Source organism: Myotis lucifugus, unplaced genomic scaffold, assembly GCF_000147115.1.
Source record: "Myotis lucifugus unplaced genomic scaffold, Myoluc2.0 scaffold_2, whole genome shotgun sequence".
NCBI lineage: Eukaryota > Metazoa > Chordata > Mammalia > Chiroptera > Vespertilionidae > Myotis > Myotis lucifugus.
Window position 1 is genome coordinate 25,326,547 of NW_005871050.1, and position 6,882 is coordinate 25,333,428.

The window sequence follows — 6,882 nt, forward strand, 5'->3', positions numbered from 1 at the left end:
TTAGCCATTGCAATTAGACAAGAAGAGAAATAAAAGGCATCCAAATTGGAAAAGAGGAAGTAAAACTGTCCTTATTTGCAGATGACATGATATTATACATACAAAACCCTAGAGACTCCATCAAAAAACTACTAGACTTAATACATGAATTTGGCAATGTAGCAGGATACAAAATTAACCCCAAGAAATATGAGGCATTTCTATACTCCAATAGTGAACTTTCAGAAAGAGAGATTATAAAAACAATCCCATTTACCATCGCACCAAAAAAATTAAGATACCTAGGTATAAACTTAACTAAAGAGGTAAAAGACCTGTACTCAGAAAACTACAGGACGTTGAAAAAAGAGATAGAGGAAGACATAAAGAGATGGAAGAACATACCATGTTCTTGGATTGGTAGAATCAACATCATTAAAATATCCATACTACCCAAAGCAATCTATAAATTCAACGCACTTCCCATTAAAATAACAATGGCCTACTTCACAGACCTAGAACGAACTCTCCAAAAATTCATCTGGAATAAAAAAAGACTCCGAATAGCTGCAGTGATCCTGAGAAAGAACAAAGTAGGTGGGATCTCAATACCAGATATCAAGCTGTATTACAAAGCCACTGTTCTCAAAACTGCCTGGTACTGGCACAAGAACAGACATATAGATCAATGGAATAGAATAAGGAGTCCAGAAATTAGCCCGAACCAATATGCTCAATTAATATTTGACAAAGGAGGCAAGAACATACAATGGAGGCAAGATAGTCTCTTCAATAAATGGTGTTGGGAAAATTGGACAGATATATGCAAGAAAATGAAACTAGACCACCAACTTACACCATACACAAGAATAAACTCAAAATGGATAAAGGACTTAAATGTACGACAGGAAACCATAAAAATTCTAGAAGAATCCAAAGGCAACAAAATCTCAGACATATGCCAAAGCAATTTCTTCACTGATACAGCGACTAGGGCAGTTGAAACTAAAGAGAAAATGAACAAATGGGACTACATCAAAATAAAAAGCTTCTGCACAGCAAAAGAAACCATCAACAAAACAACAAGAAAACCCACTGCGTGGGAAAACATATTTGCCAACGTCATATCTGATAAGGGCCTAATCTCCAAAATTTATAGGGAACTCATACAACTTAACAAAAAGAAGATAAACAATCCAATCAAAAAATGGGCAAATGATCTAAATAGACACCTTTCAAAGGAGGACATTCAGAAAGCCAAGAGACATATGAAAACATGCTCAAAGTCACTAATCATCCGAGAGATGCAAATCAAAACAACAATGAGGTACCATCTCACACCTGTCAGACTGGCTATCATCAACAAATCAACAAACAACAAGTGCTGGAGAGGATGTGGAGAAAAAGGAACACTTGTGCACTGCTGGTGGGAATGCAGACTGGTGCAGCCACTATGGAAGACAGTATGGAGTTTCCTCAAAAAACTAAAAATGGAACTCCCATTTGACCCTGTGATCCCACTTCCAGGAATATATCCCAAGAAACCAGAAACACCAATCAGAAAGGATATGTGCACCCATATGTTCACAGCAGCACAATTCACCATAGCTAAGATCTGGAAACAGCCTAAGTGCCCATCAGTAGATGAATGGATTAGAAAACTGTGGTACATCTACACGATGGAATACTATGCTGCTGTAAAAAAGAAGGAACTTTTACGATTTGCAACAGCATGGATGGAACTGGAGAGCATTATGCTAAGTGAAATAAGCCAGTCAATGAAGGAAAAATACCACATGATCTCACTCATTCATGGATAATAAAGACCATTACAAACTTTTGAACAATAATAGATACAGAGGCAGAGCTGCCTCAAACTGATTGTCAAACTGCAACGGGAAGGCCAGGGAGGGTTGGGGGGCAGGAAGGAGGGGGGTAAGAGATCAACCGAAGGACTTGTATGCATGCATATAAGCATAACCAATGGACATAAGACACTGGGGGGTAAGGGAGGCCAGGGGATTGTCAAGGGCGGGGGGGGAAAAAACGGCACATATGTAATACCCTTTGTAATACTTTTAGCAATAAAAAAAATAAAAATAAATAAAATAAAAAATAAATAAAAGGAAAAAAACATATATGCCAAATTTTAACAGATTGAAGACCAATAGTGCATTAACTTGAGCTACTGAGTAGATTCAATTTTTTGTGCAGAACTCAAAATATACTTCATTTGCCATTCAGTTTAATCAAAGAATATACTGTAATTCATAGTGTGCTGTTATTGAATGAGGGAATGAAAACTATTACCCTTGCAAATATTTATCTTGTGGGTCAAAATATTGTCATTAATATGTAACCAAAAGCAAATTACAGACTGGCCAGTGGGGCTCAATTTGTTTGGGTGTCATCCCCTGCACACCTAATGGTTGGCATTTTGATTCGAGGTTAGGGCATATGCCTAGGTTGCAGGCTCTATCTGAGATACAGGGTTTGTAGGAGGCAGATTATTGATGTTTCACTCTCACATCCTCTCTCTCTCTCTCTCTCTCTCTCTCTCTCTCTCTCTCTCTCTCTTTCTCTCAAAACAAACAAAAAAACAAAACAAAAACCTAATTACAGAAATGGACTGATATAACTGCATCATAACTCCTGACTTTCAAATGTTTGTGTTTATCAAAAACAATTGTATATGTATTAATTTTCCTCATAATAAGTAAATGTGTGTTTGGGTTAACAAATTATATTTATGAATTACTACTTATATGTTTTATATATAGAACTTTATTTGAAAAGTGGGCTTCATTCATAAATAGGCTTGAAATCTAATGGTGGAGTCGAAGTAGATAATTGAATTACTAAATTTTTCACTATCACAATGTATTGGGATTTCATGTAAAATGAGAGAGAGGGTGATCATTCATAATAATGAGTTAACACTTCCTTTATCAATCAAAATAGGTGAGGTTATGTTGCAATAACAAATAATCCCAAAATTTCAGTTGTGAACCGCTAAGGGTTATTTCTCACTCACTCACTCACTCACTCACTCACTCACTCACTCAGGCTACATGTCCATCCTAACTTGGTTGAACCTCTGTTCCATGTTATTTTCACTCCAGAACCCAGGCTTAAAGATCAGCTTCCATCTGGAGCACTGCAGCTGACATAGCAGAGGGAAAAGGGAACATGGCAAAGCATACACTCTGTTAAAGCTTCTGCCTGTATGTGACACATGCTATTTTGCTCATATTTCATTGGTCAAACCACATTGCATGACCATGTTTGAGTGCAAACGTGCAGATATTTGTAATCACTCCACAGTGAGGAACACTGCAAAGGGCACAGAATATAGGTAAACAGTGCTACAGTCTAGTACACTTATTATGTGCCAAACCCTTTTCACTTATGCTTTATAACAATCCTATCAGGAGGCACTATGCTGATAATTACGCCATTCTAGACATGAAGTAATAGAGGCTCAGAGAGTTTCATGACTTGCTGAAAGTTGCACAGTAGTACCAAAATTGGTAATTAGAACCTAACCAGTCTGACTCCAGAGCCTGTGCTCCTAACCACCATTCTATAGTGCTTAGGTTGAGTTTCCCACCAAATTCATGAGTACTGTTCTTCAGCCCTAGCCTACAGTTGGTATTTTAAATATGTTGTGAGATTATACAAAAGGCCGTGATTCCAGAGGAGCCATCAGTATAATTCCATAGCCTATTTAATATGATATGTATGAATTCCACAAAAACAATAGTTCTAGTCACCTTAAAACATAAAAGTCAAATGCATTAAAAAATAGTGATAGTTTATTTCAGCTTTGTTTTTGGAACTAAAAAGATACCTCTGCATATTTATGAAGACCCCTGTCAATCTAATGAATCAAATAAACTGATGATCAAAAATAGGCCCAGAAACATAGAAGCATGAACAGACTGTTTAACCTCAGAGGGAAGGCAGGGGAGGGTGGGTGGGAAGAGATCAACCAATGAACTTGTATGAATATACGCATAACTGGTGGACACAGACAATGAGGTGGTGAGGGCTTGAGAGGGTGGAAGAGGGCTGGAAGAAGTTAATGGGCGGGGGACCTATGTAATACTTTCAACAATAATTTTTTTAAAAAAAGATCTTGTCAGCCTTGATATTAAGCATAGCTTGTAATCTAATTTTCACCTTTTCTAGGATAGAAATAGCCACCAAAGGTTTAGACTCACCTAAACCTACCTTCAGGGTTTGTCCTAATTTATATTGAAGAAAAAAAGTGACTCCAAAGCAAGGATACTCATTGGGAAGACTGACCAAAGGAGGATCTATAGGCCTTAGGGCCACGGGATCCCTATTCTAGGGAAAAATACCACTAATGTTGCAGCTTCTGAGTGTAGCCAAGACCTGAGATTTTGTATAGACATGAGGCCTCTAGAACCAATGTTAATCAGGAAACAAACAGCTAACTGGATGGAATGTTGTCAGTGCAGAAGGCAGCTGATGTTGTGAAAATCAGGACCCCTAACAAATTCTTGGCCACAGACTGACCAGAATCACAAGTTGAAGTCTACAGGCAAATTCCTATGAATAGATTTCATAGCCATAGTAACAATCTCTGCACCTTATTTCCTAATATTCATGTCTTTTCCTAGAACATTTATAAACTTTTAAGAAGGTAAGTAGAAAAAAATCTGCTTTTAATATAAAGTCTGCAAAATATTTCAATTGAGCATACCTTGGCTTTAACTCATTTTGTTTTAGTAACAACCCCATGAGGAAGCCCCTTCAGATTAAACTGACTTTGTAAATGAATAAAATAAAACTTACAAAGTTATGATAATTGTCCATGCTCTGAGAAGGCAGACTGTGTCTGTGTCTCTGTATTTCCAGCACCTCACATAGTACCTGACACATAGTTGATGCTCAGGAAATAATTGAATAAATTAATAAATAAGCAAGCAATTGATTTTTTTTATACTATGTGCAAGTCATTGTGCTGCACCCTTACTATGTTTTCACCCGTCTCATCCCTCACCACTCAGACTGGGCCACCATCATTGTTTGACCTTTTCTAAGGCTTACAGTGGGATGGCAGTGGAAGAAGGCAGTTGTTTAGCCAATCAAATTCAAATTCTTTGTTCCCACATTTGCCTTTAGGAAGCAAACAAAGTAATGCAATCCTGGAGAAGGCAGTTCTTGGAGAAAATGTTTTCCCACCACGTGCCTCATATGTTTCCAAACACAGTCTCCACAGGCCCCATATTTTTTTCTAATGCAATTTGCACTCCCCATCTAAACAAGGCAGTCTAAAAAGGGCACCATTCTGTATAAAAATTTTTGGTCTTGATTTCCAGCCATCAATGGAATAAACCACATTTTTGCCTTAGAGAATTTGCATTCCTGATTCTCTCTGCCATCTCACTTATAAAGGCAGAAAGGGAAGTGGGGTGCCAGGGAGAAGGCATCAGCTTGGCGTCTGTGGCACGACCACTTGGGAAATTCCATTCTCTGCAAAATCCACATCTTCTTCATGTAGGTCCTATGGCTGGGGCCCACATCTAGGGACAGAGGCAGCACAACTGCTCTCCCTTTAGACCCATTCCCTACCCTTATGAAAGACAGAAATGTTCTAATGCCCAGATATCCAAAGGCACAATAATTTTTTCTTCTAGTATTTCCTTCCATGAAGACTCAATGTCTTGAGGATGAAAAATACTTTCCTTTGTTTGGACTAAATTCTGAACACACGATCTCTTCCTCTGCCATTTAAAAGAGATGGTTTTTGAGAAGTTGAGCCTAGAACCAGTGTTATTTGACATGGTCTTCAACTAGAGGAGTTGTTTCCAAATATTTCTTAGCTATGAAACTCTAAAAATGAAACTCAATATATAAAATAGACAAAAATATAGCTTTTCTGGATAGAGTAGGGTAAAGAACCTAGACCTCTGACAGTTTTGTCCCCTTATATCAGCTCTGAAGACTCTCCATGACCCAAGGGGGTGCAGAACACAATTCAAAGGTCACTGCCATTGACTGTAAGCTCCAAGATGGAGGATTGTGGACCATGTCTGGCTTATCTGCCTTTCAACCCACCAGCTCTGTGTTCTAAGCCCGGCACATAGCAGGACCATCAAAATCATGTATTGAATAACAAGGACCAGTGTTTTATCGCAGGTGTTGTTGGTTAAGCAACTTTTATATTTTGATAACTATATTTCAATGTAATTGGTTTTCTTTGTAATACCTCACAGTAAAGTGTGTGTGTGTGTGTGTGTGTGTGTGTGTGTGTGTGTGTTTGTGTGTGTTGAAGGGAAAGGAACTAAAACTGAGGGTTGAGTGCATTGGAATTTAGTGATCAAGTCTTTGATGGTGAATTTGCAACAGTTAGAATATAAAGAGGAGCTGAATGGTGAATGGCTCCGCAGGCTGCTAGGTCCTGCAAATTTGCCAGCAAAGCTGGTTGGTTTGTTCCTTCATTTGTTAGGTAATTACTGATTTTATGCCATGTGTCAGGTTAGCTCCTAAGAGACAAAGATGACTAAAACACAGTCCCTGCTCTCAGGTAGCTTATTATCTAGTGGAGGATACTCATATGAAAACAAATCATTGCCAATAAAATAGTATAACAGCTATAATCATGTTAAAACTCTTACACTGACATATCTTCATTCTATATAAGTGTTGATGCCCTAGGGGTTCACCAAATATGTGGCTTACCTTTCTTCAAGGGAGAATGGATACAAGCTAGAACAAGTCATTGCTTAGCTCTGTCAGGATAGATTTATATGTTTTAGTCTATAGATGAGTTTTACTTTTTAACATGAGATCCACAGTTAAAGAAAATACACAAAGAACAAAGTGCATCTTATTTTCCCTATTCTTTTCACCCAAATTTAGCATTTACTTTCA